This window comes from Littorina saxatilis, unplaced genomic scaffold, assembly GCF_037325665.1.
Source record: "Littorina saxatilis isolate snail1 unplaced genomic scaffold, US_GU_Lsax_2.0 scaffold_519, whole genome shotgun sequence".
NCBI lineage: Eukaryota > Metazoa > Mollusca > Gastropoda > Littorinimorpha > Littorinidae > Littorina > Littorina saxatilis.
In genome coordinates this window covers 15,246-34,686 of record NW_027126866.1, presented here as the reverse complement: position 1 = coordinate 34,686, position 19,441 = coordinate 15,246, and the positions used below count along the sequence as shown (strand labels likewise).

Here is a 19,441-nt window from a genome sequence, read left to right as displayed (position 1 = left end):
ATAACGTTTTAGAACAAGAAACACCTTTTCTTAGAATTGTTATGAAGAACCTTGAAATAAGAATTAAAAAGTTTGCCAAAGAATAAAATCTTAAAATCGGAAGGGTCATCTCTGCCTTTAAAAACAAGTGAATTGGGTCATCCTCAGAAATCATAGTCAAAAGAATTACATATGCATTAACTAAACGTGTTCAGAAAGAGAAAGTAAACACATTTAGTATAAAGCCATGGGTCTGCTTTACACAATGATGATACTGGTGGAGGGAGGGAGTGGCCTTTAAAAGTGGTGCATGAAACTAATTTTTGCTCAGCTTACCCAAATCAAATCAAATGCATTCTTGAATTGTTTATGAATCCTTCAGCATTCTGTGTCCAATTTTGTTTGTAGTCATTTGATCTGTCGAGTTACACAATGAAATATGAAATGTATTTGATGACAGCTGTAACATGGAAACTTGAGCACCACTTCTGAGAAAGACCCAAATCCCACAATATGTCACACACTCATCTGTTCTCACATTTGGCAAATCACACACAAAATCAAGAAAGGTAGCTTTTTACTGTTATTTTTTTTTTATTATGAGTTGAAGAATTCACTGTTCTGTGTGACATGTGACAGTGGTGTCTAATCAATAACAGCAGAAAATTCGACTCCTGTAGGAAACATCCGTTCCAGGGGAGGCCAAGGAAGGTAGCATGATCAATCTGTAACAAAACAAACAACACCAAAAGTTACAATGCATTTGTGTTAAACATTCTATTCCAATGTGAGCTATCCTTTTTGTTTAATTAAAGGAATAAAGTGCACCAAGGACTGAGAGCTATAGAGTTTGGGCTGGGGGTTGGAATCATGTTACTGAAAACACCAGGAATACTTAAAATAAGTTTTTGAGCACCGAGTTATTCCAATTTAAAACAGCTGTGTTTATGGTATTGTTTGGACATGAGTATTTATCCCCAAGTTCTTCCGCTGCACCGTGGCTGTTTTGATTTTCTTCCTACTTTCCGACCCTGAGAAGAGCAGCCTACAATTCACATGCTGTTGCTGGACGTATTCAAAATCGCCTAAAGAGCAACAGAGTTTGGTTAGGGTTTGTATTGATGACAACATACATGTATTTGAGGAATACCTTGGAATAAGAGTTTGAACGTTCTAGTATTAACATAAACATAAATACTGTCTTGGGTGGTCTTTCTAGACAATGTATTGAACAATGTTTGTTTACACTGTGCAATGCGCTTTAAACCCAAGTAGCATGGAATATGTGTACGCTGGCCAACTTGCATGTACATGTACTGGTGTGTTCTGCCTAGGTTATAGATTTGACTTCCTGATTCCAACTGTTTTTCATCTCTCAACGCAAGTATGTACCAAATAACAGTTAACACTATATGACACAACCATTCCCACATAAAATCAATTTTATTCATTGGCATATTTACCTTTTGAATACAAGAATATGTACCAAGTTGCATGATTTTGAACCATGGGGAACAGATTGTAAGATTCACACTCAACCCATATTATTCTTCTTCTTTGTTCATAGGCTTAGACTACCACGTTCACTCATATTTTTAGCATGAATGGATTTTTATGTGTATGACAATTTTTACCCTGCCATTTAGGCAACATACGCCGATTTCAGGGGAGGTATGCTGGGTATTTTTGTGTTTCTATAACCCATCGTCTCTGACATGGATTACAGGATCTTTTCCGTGCGCACTTGGTCTTGTGCTTGTATGCACACACGAAGGGGGTTAAATCACTAACAGGTCTGCACATAAGTTGACCTGGGAGATCAAATAAATCTCCACTCTTAACTCACCAGGCGGCAGCGACCGGGATTCAAACTCACTACCTCCTGATTAGGAGGCCGACATCTTACCATATGGATGTTGTGAAGGAATTTTACAATGTTTTTTAGGTTTTTTTAAGTTATATTCTACGTGTAAAACAGCAGGATATGTAATCCTGTTTGGACGTGTGAATGTGTTACAAACAATGCTCTTATTTCTGAAGTTCAAAGGATGATCAAGAGATGTTTTACTCATATGAGTTTGTATGCAAAAGAAACTAAAATTTACACTGGACAAGAAAACAGACTTTCCAGTACAATTGAAGGCTAAAGAAATTCTTGATGGGCAATATCTGGTAATATCTTTGTGTACCTGATGGAATATCAATTAGAATGAATGTGAGTACCATAATTTCTCAGCTAACATCAATTAGGGAATTAGGTGGTAAAACAGCTCAGTCGGTAGTGGCTCTGGCTTCAAAACAAGTTGTTGCTATCTAATGGAAGGGCGCTGGTTCTGTGCGATGCTTAGTTTTAGTGACGAAGAACAGGACGTCACATTCCAAATAAGCACAAATATGTTGCAGGTTGAAGCCGCTGAGATTGCATTTCTTCGGGAGGTTTTCGCAAAAATAGATATTACATGATTTGCGCGAAACATTTGAGAAGCAGACAATCTCTGATATCTCTGTTCGTCTCGTGATAACGTTATTTTGTATGATAACGGTTCACTTGCAAACTATAAAGTATGCAATTAGGTGTGTCAGTGGTAAATGTAAATAGAAATGTGTAATACAGACAAAGCAAACAAATAAACGTGTTTTTCTCGTGAAAATGTTGTGTTGTGCGGGTGTTCACGTAATGTACACAAAGCAAAGTGTGGGACGGACTCTGCTCTGTGATGAAACACTGGCAAGTTCAATACACGAGAAAAACGATTTCGTTATGCGGGCAGCCACGGAGGATGTATGTATTTTTCAAATGGTTGTAAAATAAGTCTTGTATTTATCACCGTTCTATTTTATTTTACTGGCCTTCCAGATACACTTACAAACTTAAAGCACTTAGTTGTGTGTCCTTTGCTCCTTTAACTGATTGTAGCCTGTGAGGAAGTGATGCGTACACATCCTGTGAGAGATTTGCAAGACATACCAAGTGATGACCGACAGCTACTATGTTAGAAATGAGGTGTAAGCAAATTTGAAGATAAATCCAGTTTCAACAATATTAGGAACTTGATACTGAGTGTGGTCAAGAAAGACTCTTTATCTGGTTTTCTGTCTCATCCTTACACCATAAAGTAAGAAGCATATGGATCACATATGTTAAACACAACGATTCATTATGTGTTCTTTGTCATAATTTCTTTGCCTTTGGTATAAGTGTTTTCTTTCTTTTTGCCATATGCTGGGTAAATGGCTTACAGCAACCGTAATACATGAACCATGAGTGACCACTTTTTTTTGCATGCAGATGCAGAGATCTATACACTCAATTACCGGTACACTTACAGACAGTCAGCATGATGTTCACTTGTATTCAGTAGGCTGCATTCCACAGTCACATCACAAAGCTGATGAGATATGTTGTTTTGCACCAGTCAGCCAATGTTCTCCAATATGTGGTTAGCATAGCTGTCATCTTGCAAGCTTCTAAACCAGTGAATGCTCTTCCTACCAGGCAAGGCAAGTAGAACAAACACACCAGGAAGATGTCTGCAACAAAGAGCCACCAAGTTAGATACTAATTGCATTGTGCATCACTCATCCCACCTGCACAACAACCAACACCAGTACTTTACCCCACTAACAAGACATCCCACCAGTACAATACCCCACTGATGCGAGATACCACCACTACCACACCCAACTAACGAGACATCCCACTTACCCTATCAATGCAAGATCCCACCAGTACCACACCCCAATAACGAGACATCCCACCAGTACAATACCCCATCAATGCAAGATCCCACCAGTACCACACCCCAATAACGAGACATCCCACCAGTACAATACCCCACCAATGCAAGATCCCACCAGTACCACACCCCACTAACGAGACATCCCATAAGTACAACACGAGAACCAAGGAGTACCACACCACACTAACACGAGACATCCCACCAGTACTATACCCCACTTACGCGAAATCCCACCAGCACTATAACCCACTAACAATACATCCCACCACTACCACACCCCACAAATGAGACATCCCCAGTACAATACCCCACTAACAGGAGGTCCCACCAGTACCAGACCCTACTAACGAGGCACCTCACCAGTTCAAAACCCCACAAACATGACATACCACCAGTACATAACCCCACTAGCAAGACATACCACCAGTACCACACCCAACTAACAAGACATCCCGCCAGTATTTTACCTCACTAACGAGAGACATTCGAACAATACAATACCCCTCTAAAGTGAGATCCTTCCTGTACCAGACCCCACTAATGACACTTTTACTCGCATTTGGCGAGTAGATGAACATTTCTATTCGCCAGTTACATGCATACTAACCATGGCAAGTACAATACTCGCCACTTTCTGGCCTTAAACCCCACTAACGAGACATCCAACCAGTACTATACCCCGCTAACGCAAGATTCAACCAGAACCACATCCCACTAACAAGACATCCCACCAGTAGTATACCCCACTAACGAGATATCCCCATGAGTACTACTCCCCACTAACGCAAGAACCCATAGATAGTACCACACCAAACTAACATGAGATCCTACCAGTACTTCACCCCACTAACAAGACATCCCACCTGTACTATACCCCACTCACGCAAAATCCCACAAGCACTATACCCAACTAACGAAACATACTACCACTACAACACCCAACAAGTGAGACATCCCCAGTACAATACCCACTAACGCAAGATCCAATCGGTACCAGGCCCCTCTAATAAGTCATCCCAACAGTACTAAACCTCATTAACGCGAGATCCCACCAGAACCACACCCCCAGACCTGTTTACCCTAAACCCGAGGCAAGAGTACTAACGAGACATCCCGTGAGTACCACACCCAAAAAGCATGAGATCCAACCGACACTATACTCCACCAATGCGGGATCCCACCAGTACCATACCCACCAACGAGACATCCCAGGAGTACCCCACCCCACTAACTCGAGAACCCACCAGTACTATACACTACTAACGAGACATCCCACCAGTACTATACCCCACAAACGAGACATCCTGTCTGTACCACACCCCACTAAAAGGCATTCCATGAGCACATCCCCCCAGTACTAACCCCACTTAGAAGTCATCCCAACTTTCTTTCTTTATTTGGTGTTTAACGTCGTTTTCAACCATTCAAGGTTATATCCCGACGGGGAAAGGGGGGAAATGGGATAGAGCCACTTGTTAATTGTTTCTTGTTCACAAAAACACTAATAAAAAAATTGCTCCAGGGGCTTGCAACGTAGTACAATATATAACCTTACTGGGAGAATGCAAGTTTCCAGTACAAAGGACTTAACATTTCTTACATACTGCTTGACTAAAATCTTTATAAAAATTGACTATATTCTATACAAGGGTAAAAGGAGAAACAGAACCGTTAGTCGCCTTTTACGACATGCTGGGTAGCATCGGGTAAATTCTTTCTCGTCCCAATCAATATGGGACTCCCCCTAACCCGGGGGGAGTAAGTCATCCCAACTGTACCACCCCAAACTAATGAGACATCCCATCAGTAGTATACCCCACGAACGAGATATCCCATCAGTACCACACTCCACTAACGTGACATTCCTGATTCCACCAGTACCACACTCCACTAACGAGACATCCCACCAGTACCACACCCCACTAACAAGACATCACACCAGTACCACTCTCCACTAACGAGACATCACACCAGTACCACACTCCACTAATGAGACATCCCATTAGTAGTATACTCCACAAACGAGACATCCTACCTGTACCACACCTCACTAAGGAGGCATCCCATGAATACATCCCCCCCCCCCCCCCCCACTAACATGAGATATCCCACCAGTACTATACCCCACTTACAAGTCATCCCAACTGTGCCACCCCCAACTAATGAGACATCCCATCAGTAGTATACCCCACGAACGAGACATCCCATCTGCAGTAAACCCCACAAATGAGACATCCTATCAGTAGTATACCCCACTAACAAGACATCCCATCAGTACCACAACCCACTAACGAGACATCCAATCAATAGTATACCCCACGAAACAGACATCCCATCAGTGGTATACCCCACTAACAAGATATCCCATCAGTACCACACTCCACTAACGAGACATACCACCAGTGCCACACTCCACGAATGAGACATCCCACCAGTACCACACCCCACTAACAAGACATCCCACCAGTACCACACTTCACTAACGAGACATCCCTCCAGTACCACACCCCACTAACAAGACATCCCACCAGTACCACACTCCACTAACGAGACATCACACCAGTTTCACACTCCACTAATGAGACATCCCATTAGTAGTATACTCCACTAACAAAACATTCCATCAGTAGCATACCCCACTAACGAGACATCCCACCAGGACCACACTCAACTAAGAAGACATCCCGCCAGTGCCTCACCCCACTAACGAGACATCCCGCCAGTACCTCACCCCACTAACGAGACATTCCGCCAGTACCACACCCCACTAAAAAGACATCCCACCAGTACCACATCCCACTAACGAGACATACCACCAGTGCCACACTCCACGAATGAGACATCCCACCAGTACCACACTCCAATAACGTGACATTACACCAGTACCACACTCCACTAATGAGACATCACATTAGTAGTATAGACCGGCACGGTTGGCCTAGTGGTAAGGCGTCCGCCCCGTGATCGGGAGGTCGTGGGTTCGAAACCCGGCCGGGTCATACCTAAGACTTTAAAATTGGCAATCTAGAGGCTGCTCAGCATGGCGTCTGGCATTATGGGGTTAGTGCTAGGACTGGTTGGTCCGGTGTCAGAATAATGTGACTGGTTGAGACATGAAGCCTGTGCTGCGACTTCTGTCTTGTGTGTGGCGCACGTTAAATGTCAAAGCAGCACCGCCCTGATATGGCCCTTCGTGGTCGGCTTGGCGTTAAGCAAACAAACAAACAAAATTAGTAGTATACCCCACCAATGAGACATCCCATCACCAGTACCATACCCCACTAATGAGACATCCCACACCTAACTAACGAGACATTCCACCACTACCAAACGCCACTAATGAGACATCCCACAAATACCACTTATGAATGAGACATCCCACCCCTACCACACGCCACTTATGAATGAGATATCCCCCCACTACCACACCACCCTAACAAGACATCCAAACACTACTATACCCCACAAACGAGACATCCTACCTGTACCACACCCAACTAAGGAGGCATCCCATGAGTACATCCCCCCTACTAACATGAGATATCCCACCAGTACAATAGCCCATTTTCAAGTCATCCCAACTGTACCACCCCCAACTAATGAGACATCCCATCTGTAGTATACCCCTCAAACAAGACATCCCATCAGTAGTATACCCCACTAACAAGACATCCCATCAGTACCACACTCCACTAACGAGACATTCCACCAGTACCACACTCCACTAACGAGACATCACACCAGTACCACACCCCACTAACGAGACATCCCACCAGTATCACACCCCACTAAAAAGACATCCCACCAGTACCACATCCCTTTAACGAGACATACCACCAGTACCACACTCCACTAATGAGACATCCCACCAGTACCACACCCCACTAACGTGACATCACACCAGTTCCACACTCCACTAATGAGACATCCCATTAGTAGTATACCCCACTAACGAGACATCCCATCACCAGAAACATACCCCACTAACAAGACATCCCATCAGTACCACACTCCACTAACGAGACATTCCACCAGTACCACACTCCACTAACGAGACATCCCACCAGTACAACACTCCACTAACGAGACATCACACCAGTACCACACTCCACTAATGAGACATCCCATTAGTAGTATATTCCACTAACAAAACATTCTATCACTAGCATACCCCTGTAACGTGACATCCCACCAGTACCGCACTCAACTAAGAAGACATCATCCCACCAGTACCACACCCCACCAACGAGACATCCCACCAGTACCACACCCCACTAACGAGACATCCCACCAGTACCACACCCCACTAACGAGACATCCCACCAGTATCACACGGTGGACACACCCCACTAAAAAGACATCCCACCAGTACCACATCCCTTTAACGAGACATACCACCAGTACCACACTCCACTAATGAGACATACCACCAGTACCACACTTCACTAATGAGACATCACACCAGTTCCACACTCCACTAATGAGACATCCCATTAGTAGTATACCCCACTAACGAGACATCCCATCACCAGAAACATACCCCACGAACGAGACATTCCACCAGTACAACACCCAACTAACGATTCATTCCACCACTACCACATGCCACTAGTGAGACATCCCACAAGTACCAAACCACACTAACAAGACATATATCCCATCACTACCACACCGCACTCACGAGACATCCCATCAGAACAACACCGCACTCACAAGACATCCCATCAGTACCTCACTGCACTCACGAGACATCCCATCAGTACAACACCTCACTCACAAGACATCCCATCAGTACCACACCGCACTCACAAGACATCCCATCAGTACCACACCGCACTCACAAGACATCCCATCAGTACCACACCGCACTCACGAGACATCCCATCAGTACCACACCGCACTCACAAGACATCCCATCAGTACCACACCGCACTCACCAGACATCCCATCAGTACCACACCGCACTCACAAGACATCCCATCAGTACCACATCGCACTCACAAGACATCCCATCAGTACCCCACCGCACTCACGAGACATCCCATCAGTACCACACCGCACTCACAAGACATCCCATCAGTACCACACCGCACTCACAAGACATCCCATCAGTACCACACCGCACTCACAAGACATCCCATCAGTACCACACCGCACTCACAAGACATCCCATCAGTACCACATCGCACTCACAAGACATCCCATCAGTACCCCACCGCACTCACGAGACATCCCACCACTAACACATCTCCCCAGAACCATACCCCATTAATGAGACATCCAGTCAGTACCATTCTCCACTAACAAGACATTTATCTCTCAAGATTATGGTTTTGTTTATGTATTTCACAGTGTGAACAGCATTGTATGATTAAATGACAAAAATGTAAGTGAGACTGTGCCAAAAGGTGACGTTTTCATGTCAGTATGTCCCAAATGACATCACCAGTACATTTTTCATTCTATCTAATCTGTTTTCGTTCTATTTTTTCTAATAACGTGCGTTAACAATTGATTGCCAACTGGAATGGAAGAGCACAAAAAGTGTAACTTGATATGTAGTTTCTCTAGAGGGAAAAACATCTTCCACTTTCATGTCAGTGTGTCCCATGCAACATACATTTGCCAAACAGCTATGTGCAAGTAGATTATTTGTTAGTGGTATAGAAAATACTGATCAACAATTAAAGTCAGTTTTCACATTCATTTTCTACCTATTTCTTATTTGTTTATTCTGTTGGCAATGGTGAAATGTCAGCAATCGTGTGTCATTCGGGACAGTAGACATGACACCTGACCTTTTGGCACAGTCTCAAGTATAGATGATAGATCTGTTACCCACCCTCTATAAAACCAAAAGAAAAACTATCATTATCAAAAGTATTACTACATACTAAAGCCAGGCATGTGATAATTTGAACAGGACCTTGAGACTGAGAGCGAAGTGATATGGCAGGTACAACATCTCATCCATGGGATCTTGTCTTGCTTGAAGCACTGTCTGAAAAGGAAATAGAAATAAGAAGAAAAAAATGAAGAAGAAAAAAGAATGTACACAACCTGTCAGAATCAACTTTTGACTATTGCAATTCAGATGAAGATGTTTCTGTTTATTATATTCCATAGTCAGGAATGTCGTTAGGCGTCGGACATCGGACATTTTACAAAATCCCCAAATGTCCGATTCACATTGCCGCATGTCGGTCAGATGTCCTATCATTTTAGCCTGAGCGTGGTCATTGTCCGATATGTACTCCATTCCTTCGGACAGCGCGATATTCGTTAATTTTCATTTCAAGATACTTTATCTTCAAGAAGACCGAACGCTCTCGTGTTCAGCTGACACCCGTAGCGCCAAAACCAGCAATCTGGATGCTAGCAACGTAACGCACATATACAGATACAGACACTGAAGTTGCCAGTGCCGCGTGCGGATCTTTTCTTTTGTCGGGAATTCCCAAACCGTTTGCGGTATGCGCCGTTTGGGTATAACCGTCTGGGTGCAGCGCACTGATCTAAAAAATAATAGTGGATTACAGGAGTATGGGAGACAACTCCGACTAAATTTGTCGTCTGCTTTTGTTTTCGATACGAGACGAAGCACTGAATTATGCCGCTGAAAAAAAACCTAAAGCCTGCAAAAGATCAGCATTAGATCAAACTGATCATTTTGTTTTCCAACTTTTATCCTGAAGTTGTTCATGTTGGTTTCTTTTTTGTGGTTTCTTTGAAACTAAACAAATACAACATTATACGCACACTGTGTTGATGTATTTACTATATTATGTGTGTATTCTACAGCGTGGGTGTGTGTGTGTGTGGGCGCATGATCGACATTGTAACAATTCCATGGAATGTGTTATAAGCTGTTTGGCGCAAAATCATAATTATAATGTCCTATTACACTTTCTGAAAGCGGTCAAATGTCCTAGTGATGCTGAAAAACTCAGGACATTTGTCCTATAGGTATGAATTTGTAGCAACATCCCTGCATAGTGCCTTCTTCTACCATAAAACAGGAAAAATAAATAGCCCTCTATATAATATATATTAATTATATATCATTAATTTATATATATAAATGTAATATTGTACATACTATGATTTACACTGCAAGGACTCAGTTTTCAGTTGATGGTCAAGACAACGTCAAATACAAATTAAGCACTGAACTGTCCTGGATCTGGATAACCGGCCTGGGTTGGTGGTTGGCGGGTGCGTCCTGTAAATAGAAAACATATCTTGCGTCCTGTAAATAGGAAACATATCTAAATGTGCATCTAATATTGTACAACATTAAAGGGCAAGTATGAGGCAAGCTCATTTTGAAAATTATTTCTTTCCCCATGCCTATACTGTCATGTTCAAGGGGCATAACTCATTGAGAATGAGATCATGGCGGGGTCCGTTTCACAAGGAGAATAAATTTGCAGCATTTTTGTGAATTTCACCTTTGAGAACTCATATACTTCAAACAAGTAGCAGCAACATCTCCCGCTGCAACTAGGCTTACCATTTTCAACTGCTGTCAACAGCTTGTGGGGCCGAGTCAGTGTTTTGACACAGTGAACATGCCCGCATGCTTCGCCTTTCCGCGAGATTCAACGTGTCTTATAACCAAAATCAGACAAAATTTGAACATTTTTCCCGAATCGCACACCTTTTGGCAACTGTTCGTGTACTTGCTTCAACCCCAATGTTTGAGGTCAGTCCTGACCCTGCCAGCTTAGCAATCTGGCGGTGTTCCCGGCGGCATAAATTAGTCCATCATCAAGCTAGGCCCGACAAAAGTCCGACAGTGAAACAGATGATCATATCATTGAATATAGCCTGGTTTTGTGTGCGTGTGTGTGTGTGTGTGTGCGTGTTTTACATAATTTCGATAAATCCCTCTCTTTCTGTGCGAGAGATCATTTCAGTCTTATCAGTCTTGGTGTTCCACACGGACCCGGACGGAAAGTCTCAGGGACAGTGAGATTTTGAATGAGACTACACAAAACGTAAACATTTTATTTTTTATTTTTTATTGATATGAAATGCTACTTTCCCTTAAAAAACAACAACCAGATCTGTACCGTGTCTGAATTCAATATCAAGAGTACTTTTTAAATTTTTTATTGCAATCGTCAAATATTTACGAAAGAATCGGCACTGTCTCCGATCTGATCGGCTGTAGAGTATATCCTCGGTGAACCTCGGTGATCCTCGCCGAGACGATCGTAGCTTTGTCGTTCGTCGTTGTAAACCAAAGCTGCGATCGAGCGTAGGGTAATATGCCAGGGGACTCAAGTCATCCCCTGACGCTGCTGCGCAGCAGGCGATATTTACGAGTTGACTCCGATCGTAGCGGTGTGCATTGCCTGGTGTCGGCAGGCGTTTGCGCATGCGCTTATGTCGGCCTTCTTTTTATATTTAGTCAAGTTTTGACTAAATATTTTAACATCGAGGGGGAATCGAAACGAGGGTCGTGGTGTATGTGCGTGTGTGCGTGCGTGTGTGTGTGTGTGTGTGTAGAGCGATTCAGACTAAACTACTGGACCGATCTTTATGAAATTTGACATGAGAGTTCCTGGGTATGAAATCCCCGAACGTTTTTTTCATTTTTTTGATAAATGTCTTTGATGACGTCATATCCGGCTTTTCGTGAAAGTTGAGGCGGCACTGTCACGCCCTCATTTTTCAACCAAATTGGTTCAAATTTTGGTCAAGTAATCTTCGACGAAGCCCGGGGTTCGGTATTGCATTTCAGCTTGGTGGCTTAAAAATTAATTAATGACTTTGGTCATTAAAAATCTAAAAATTGTAAAAAAAAAATAAAAATTTATAAAACGATCCAAATTTACGTTTATCTTATTCTCCATCATTTGCTGATTCCAAAAACATATAAATATGTTATATTCAAATTAAAAACAAGCTCTGAAAATTAAATATATAAAAATTATTATCAAAATGTTTTTTTCGAAATCAATTTAAAAACACTTTCATCTTATTCCTTGTCGGTTCCTGATTCCAAAAATATATAGATATGATATGTTTGGATTAAAAACACGCTCAGAAAGTTAAAACGAAGAGAGGTACAGAAAAGCGTGCTATCCTTCTCAGCGCAACGAATACCCCGCTCTTCTTGTCAATTCCACGGGCACTGCCTTTGCCACGGGCGGTGGAGTGACGATGCTACGAGTATACGGTCTTGCTGCGTTGCGTTGCGTTCAGTTTCATTCTGTGAGTTCGACAGCTACTTGACTAAATATTGTATTTTCGCCTTACGCGACTTGTTTTTTTATCCCCGGACATGATAATGCTTTATGATCGTGTATTTGTGCTATTCAATGGCGCTTTACTAGAATAAAATGCGATGGGTGACAAGCGACAAATGTCCATGTAAATAAAATTCAACCAGTTTTTATATTTTTATAATTAATTGCCTGTCATGAGCGAAGGCTTGGTGGTCTAACGGTTAAGGCGATGCGCTGCGAAGATTGTAGTCATGGGTTCAGGCTCCGCTTGCGGCAAGTATATTAGATTTAGTGAATTTGGGGACGAATTTCAGTTTGCTATGACAGTTCGAGACAGTTGTTGTATTGGAACTAGTGCTTCATGAGTCCCTCGTTTCGAATTTTAATAGATGCAAGATATTTTCAAGCCTTTAATGCGTACAATTTTGCCTTCAAATTTCCCAAAATAAATAATGACACAAGTCGGCGGACTGTAATTACGTCACAGGCACATCCCTTCTTTGCACAATGGCGCGCTTTGTTTTGAACCCGTCGACCGGTTCGACGGCACTACAATTTGTCCTTTAATTTGGCTGGGACACCCACTTTACCACCCAGGCACCATGCAGTGAATGCAGACTAACACCTGCGCAGGTTATTTTGGGGGGAAATGAAGCGGTGAAGCCCAAACGGTAAGTAGATCTACACTCATTGCTCAATCATCGTTTCGATAGCTTTACCTTGACCGTGTGTCGTCTGCTAGCGCATTACGTACTGATGTTTGCAAACATATACACGAAGAACACATACAGCAGTAATATATATGAATGTCACAGGTTCATTAGAACAAAATGAACCCAATACAGTACTCTTAATTTACATTTGTAGCCTGTGTATGAGTAACAGTGTCGATTGTCTTGCCCTGTGGTACAAAATGTATGGCGGGCCAAATGAGTCAAAATGTCTAAGATACATGCATCATGTTGAACACAAACAAAAAACTTTTCGGGGGTAAGAAAGCAATCTACATCTAAATGACCAGTTGTAAGTGTTTGTTTTTCATAATTTTTAAGCTATTCCTTGGGTTGTTGTTGAAGTTTTTTGTTCTGATCTAAGACAATGTACAGCGCGGAGAGCATAGATTACTGTGGTTCGCGCTATATAAGCTGTCATTATAATTTTTATTATTATTATTATTATTATTATTATTATTATTAGTAGTAGTAGTAGTAGTAGTAGTAGTAGTATTAATATCATTATAAGTATTATCATTATTATTGATGTTGTAAGGAACACTGTACAAAGAGTTTTTTATATGTTCCAATATAGCAAAAAGATATTTACCCCAAATCGAGAAAAGTACACACAAAGTAAATGGTTTTTTTCAAAAATTCTTAAGGCGAAAGTGTTTTGTTACAAGTGTATAATATTAATAATTCTTTCTCACTTTACAGAAACCACAAAAAGAGCTTTTGCAGCTTGAACTGAACGTACTGCAGCTTGTCTACGCTATTCGGACTGCAAACTTTGATGAGTTTGTCCAAGCACTGGCGGTTCTGATTCCATGGTTTTTCGCACTGGACCACATACACTATGCGCGGTGGCTTTCTGTGCATCTGCGTGACATGTGTCAGCTGTTGACAAGGATTCTATCCGTGTATCAAGCCTTCTATCTGGGTGCATTTGTCGTCAACAAAACTCGGCGGCCATTCTCTTCCATTGCACTTGACCACGCACATGAGCAGTGCAATGCCTTGGTGAAAGGGGATGGAGGTGCGATCGGACTAACAACGAATCCAGTGGCACTGCGAAGGTGGATGGTGGCTGGACCAGAGATTGCACGAATTGTGCAGAGCTTTGAGCAGCAACTACCTTCACATGCGTCTCCTAAGCTGGAACATCATGAGCAATCATGTTGCATTTCAAAAGACTTTCAAGATGAATGTTGAAAAGCGTATTGCAGCTTTTAAAGAAGTCGGCAATCCTTTTGAAGACGACAGTGAGGTTCTGTATGCTATGGACACGAAAGTTGTGGTCGAAAACTGTGATGTGAAAGCAGTCCAGAGTGTGATCGAAGTCGGACAGCAGCAATACAACGACTTTGTAAAATAAAGACTCATGGAAAGACCAACACCAATAACATCTCCATTGCACCGAAACCACCTGAAAGTCTTTGAAAAAAGACACCACAGAAGACTGCAGTTACCATGCTGCGCAATGACTGCTCACTGTTTTCAAGACTGTTCATAGCCTGCCAAACAAGAAAAGGCAATCTGCCCGAGTTTTTCCGCCATGAAAATCAACCAGTACCCCCGGCACTCAGCAAGAATGGAGAAATGAGGACAGGCCAAAAGTCGGACCTTCTCCACTGCCTTGAATGTGTGGTTGGCTGTGATTCTTCTTTGGTTTACGAGCCTAGGGGAGAGAAGTTTGATGATGAGCTGCCCACTACTGATGATACAGGCTTCATGGAAGTGCCTGACCTTCGAACTGAGGATATCCTTCATGGACTGGAAAAAGCTTCTTGTCTTGAAAATCCAGAGCTGAAGGAAGACCTGCTGTTAGCGTGCTCACTAAGCTCCACACACGTTACAAAAACGTCTGCTCGATCAAAGAATGCATTTGCAGAAGTTGATGCCAGGATACTTGATGGTGCTTTCATTGTTCAGCTTCTATCTCCAAAGACATCACGCACGTTTCAGGAGTAGGCAGATTTCGTCTTTATACCATACGTGCTTTCTCAGCTAGAAAACGTGTCAAGAGTGGATTTTGTCTGGGATATCTACCTTCCTGACAGCTTGAAGTCCTCTACACGGCGGAAACGTGGCCATGGGCAGCGACGGAAAGTGACTCCAACTTCACCAATTCCATCGAACTGGATGAGCTTCCTTCGAAACGATGGGAACAAATCTTTTGTTCCAGTTTCTCGCAAGAGAACTGATCCGCCAGAAGGTCACGGACAAAGTTGTCATTGCTACATGTGGAGAAAAAGTCCTCTGCTCTCCCCCTGATGTTATCCTGTCCACCATTGATAGTTGCAATCAAGAAGAAGCGGACACACGCATGTTTCTTCATGCTGCACACTGTATTGCACAATGACACAGAAGAATCGCAATACGAACTGCAGACACTGACGTTGTTGTCCTTGCCATTTATTTTGCTAAAAAGTGGCATGGCAATGAGCTGTGGGTATCATTTGGTTCGGGAAAGCATTTTCACCACATTGCTGCACACAAGATTGCTGGTAGTCTTCCGCCTGGAAATGTCAGTGACCTGCCAGTTTTTCATGCATTAACAGGATGTGACACCGTGTACTTTTTCTCGTCAAAAGGCAAGACAACAGCATGGACATCTTGGTTAGCTTTTCCAGAAGCAATTTCAGCTTTCCTTGAACTTGCTGCAATGAGAAAACCTTTCAGCGATTGCATCAGCAAGATTGAACAGTTTGTTGTCTTGATGTATGAGAACAGCACATCGTCAACAGTCCATGAAGCAAGGAAACGCTTGTTCTCTCAGAAGTGCTGTTCCATTGAGAACATTCCTCCCACCTCCGATGCTCTGCATCAGCATGTTCCCCGCGCTGCCTACCAAGCAGGGTTTGTATGGGGACAATCTCTGCAGAATGCTCCCTCTTTACCTTCTCCAAAGGACTGGGGTTGGACCAAAGAAGAACAAGTCGCGTAAGGCGAAAATACAATATTTAGTCAAGTAGCTGTCGAACTCACAGAATGAAACTGAACGCAATGCCATTTTTCAGCAAGACCGTATACTCGTAGCATCGTCAGTCCACCGCTCATGGCAAAGGCAGTGAAATTGACAAGAAGAGCGGGGTAGTAGTTGCGCTAAGAAGGATATCACGCTTTTCTGTACCTCTCTTTGTTTTAACTTTCTGTGCGTGTTTTTAATCCAAACATATCATATCTATATGTTTTTGGAATCAGGAACCGACAAGGAATAAGATGAAAGTGTTTTTAAATTGATTTGGACAATTTAATTTTGATAATAATTTTTATATATTTAATTTTCAGAGCTTGTTTTTAATCCGAATATAACATATTTATATGTTTTTGGAATCAGCAAATGATGGAGAATAAGATAAACGTAAATTTGGATCGTTTTATACATTTTTATTTTTTTTTACAATTTTCAGATTTTTAATGACCAAAGTCATTAATTAATTTTTAAGCCACCAAGCTGAAATGCAATACCGAACCCCGGGCTTCGTCGAAGATTACTTGACCAAAATTTCAACCAATTTGGTTGAAAAATGAGGGCGTGACAGTGCCGCCTCAACTTTCACGAAAAGCCGGATATGACGTCATCAAAGACATTTATCAAAAAAATGAAAAAAACGTTCGGGGATATCAATCCCAGGAACTCTCATGTAAAATTTCATAAAGATCGGTCCAGTAGTTTGGTCTGAATCGCTCTACACACACACACAGACAGACAGACACACACACACACACACACACACACATACACCACGACCCTCGTCTCGATTCCCCCCTCTACGTTAAAATATTTAGTCAAAACTTGACTAAATATAAAAAGAGGGGTGGAAGCCCTTGTGGACCACTTTGCTTCAGGCTGAAGATTCCTGTTACGAACTGATTCGCTGTGGGTGCAAAAAAGGCTGCAAAGCAAGATGCAAATGTGGAGCTGCAGGTCTTCAGTGCACCGCCCTTTGCAACTGTGGCGGGGACTGTGGGGAAGAGTAACAAATCCTAGCGTCACCTGCAAGTTCTGTGAGTTGACAAACATTCCTTTGTTTGTTTGTTTGTTTGTTTATTTGTTGCTTAACGTCCAGCCGACTACGCAGAGCCATATCAGGACGAGGAAGGGGGGGATGAAGGGGGCCACTTGTCAAGCGATTCCTGTTTACAAATGCACTAACCCATTACTTGTGTCCCAGCAGGCTTTAGTAAAACTAAATTAATACCTACTGGAAGATTACCAGTTTCCAGTATGTTAAAATAGGCTTAACCTATCTACTGCTGGACTTACATCAGAACACTAACAGATTAAACTATACATGAATCGCGAGACAAGCGGCAAGAGAAGAGATTTTTGGAAAAAATACAGGTGAATGAGCAAGAAGGCAGAAAAAAGAAAAGAATTCATGAAGAAAAAGAGAGCATGACAGGAAAGAGGAACCAAAAATCTACCTAACAGCAAACTAGAAAGCTCCTGCGGTTCCAAAAACAGGAGGGGCCTTTAATTTCATAACCGCAGTGCCCCACTGCGGGAAAACATTCCTTTGGTACACTGACGATTCAAATAGTGTTATGTTCAAGTGTTTGTTGGAAAACTGTGTTTTGTTTATTCTTTTTGACACTAACAAAATACATTAATTCATGATTTTGTTTATGTTGGATGTTGATCGGGATTTAAAAAAAACTGGTTTTGCATACATGTACTCATAAAAAGAGATTTTTTCTTTTTTGTGTGCTTATGGAAATAGATTTTCACACACACACACACACACACACACACACACACACACACACACACACACACACACACACACACATACACACACACACAGAAAAATGTGATGTGGATTTTGAAATGTACATGTAAAGTTTTGCTTAGCTTTAACCATCTTATCTGATGTTAAACAACCTTCTGAAATCGGTTTTACATTTGTACTTGTGAAGGACGAAATGAGTGGAAAGCATGTAGATTAATATATTTCATTAGAGTGATACAAGTGTTTTGTGTCTGTGCATACATGTAGATATTTTGTTGTAAGATAGTTCTTTGGAGGCAAACGTCTTTCGCTCCCGGTAGTGATGACCTATATTTCAGCAAAAAATAGGTCATATGAGATAGATGAACTTGTCAAAGATAATCAAAAGGTCACAGACTATTGACGGAATTTATTTGGTTAACTGTTATAGATATTACCTCGTGACAACAAAAAAAGCATTTATTGATCCCTGTGACTGTGACAGAATGGTTGGAGACTGTTGAGGGCACACCGTGTGACCTACTTTTGAAAGGTCGGTCCCTGTGGCTGTGTCTGTCAATGAATACGCTTACCTCTAATGAAATATATCAATCTACATGTTTTCCACTCTTTTGTTTGAAAATGCACGCTTTAAATTAATTTTCAAACGCCACACAACGCTACAATGGGGTTCCGGGCAGCTATGACCTATTTTTAATCTAATGTAGGTCATCACACATATGAATCGATCAAGTGTTTTGAAAAACTTGTAGATTAATGCAGGACATTATGTGATCAACTGTTTTAAATTATATCCCTGTAACAAAAATGCTTTTATTGATCCCTGTAAATGTTTTCACCCGAGTGTCTGGAGACTGTCGAGGGCATACCGTGTGACCTACTTTTGAAGCGTCGGTACCCAGTGTCTGTCAACACAAACGCTTGCCTCTATTAAAAATATTCATCTACATGCTTTTCCACACACGTGTGTAAAAAAGGCATGCTTCGAACTCGATTTGCATTCTAATGGGGGTGTCTGTTGCCCAACATGCTCA

At 42.1% G+C, this 19,441-nt stretch overlaps 1 long non-coding RNA gene across 1 annotated transcript; it reads right to left on the bottom strand.

Annotated features, from left to right (window-relative positions):
* Window positions 1-553: 553 nt before the first annotated feature.
* Window positions 554-11,390, bottom strand: LOC138955359 (uncharacterized). The gene is made up of 5 exons (XR_011452205.1): window positions 11,233-11,390; window positions 10,819-10,941; window positions 9,646-9,720; window positions 3,307-3,510; window positions 554-704 (listed from the first exon to the last, which is right to left on the bottom strand). It is a non-coding gene; the product is annotated as an uncharacterized lncRNA (long non-coding RNA).
* Window positions 11,391-19,441: the final 8,051 nt, after the last annotated feature.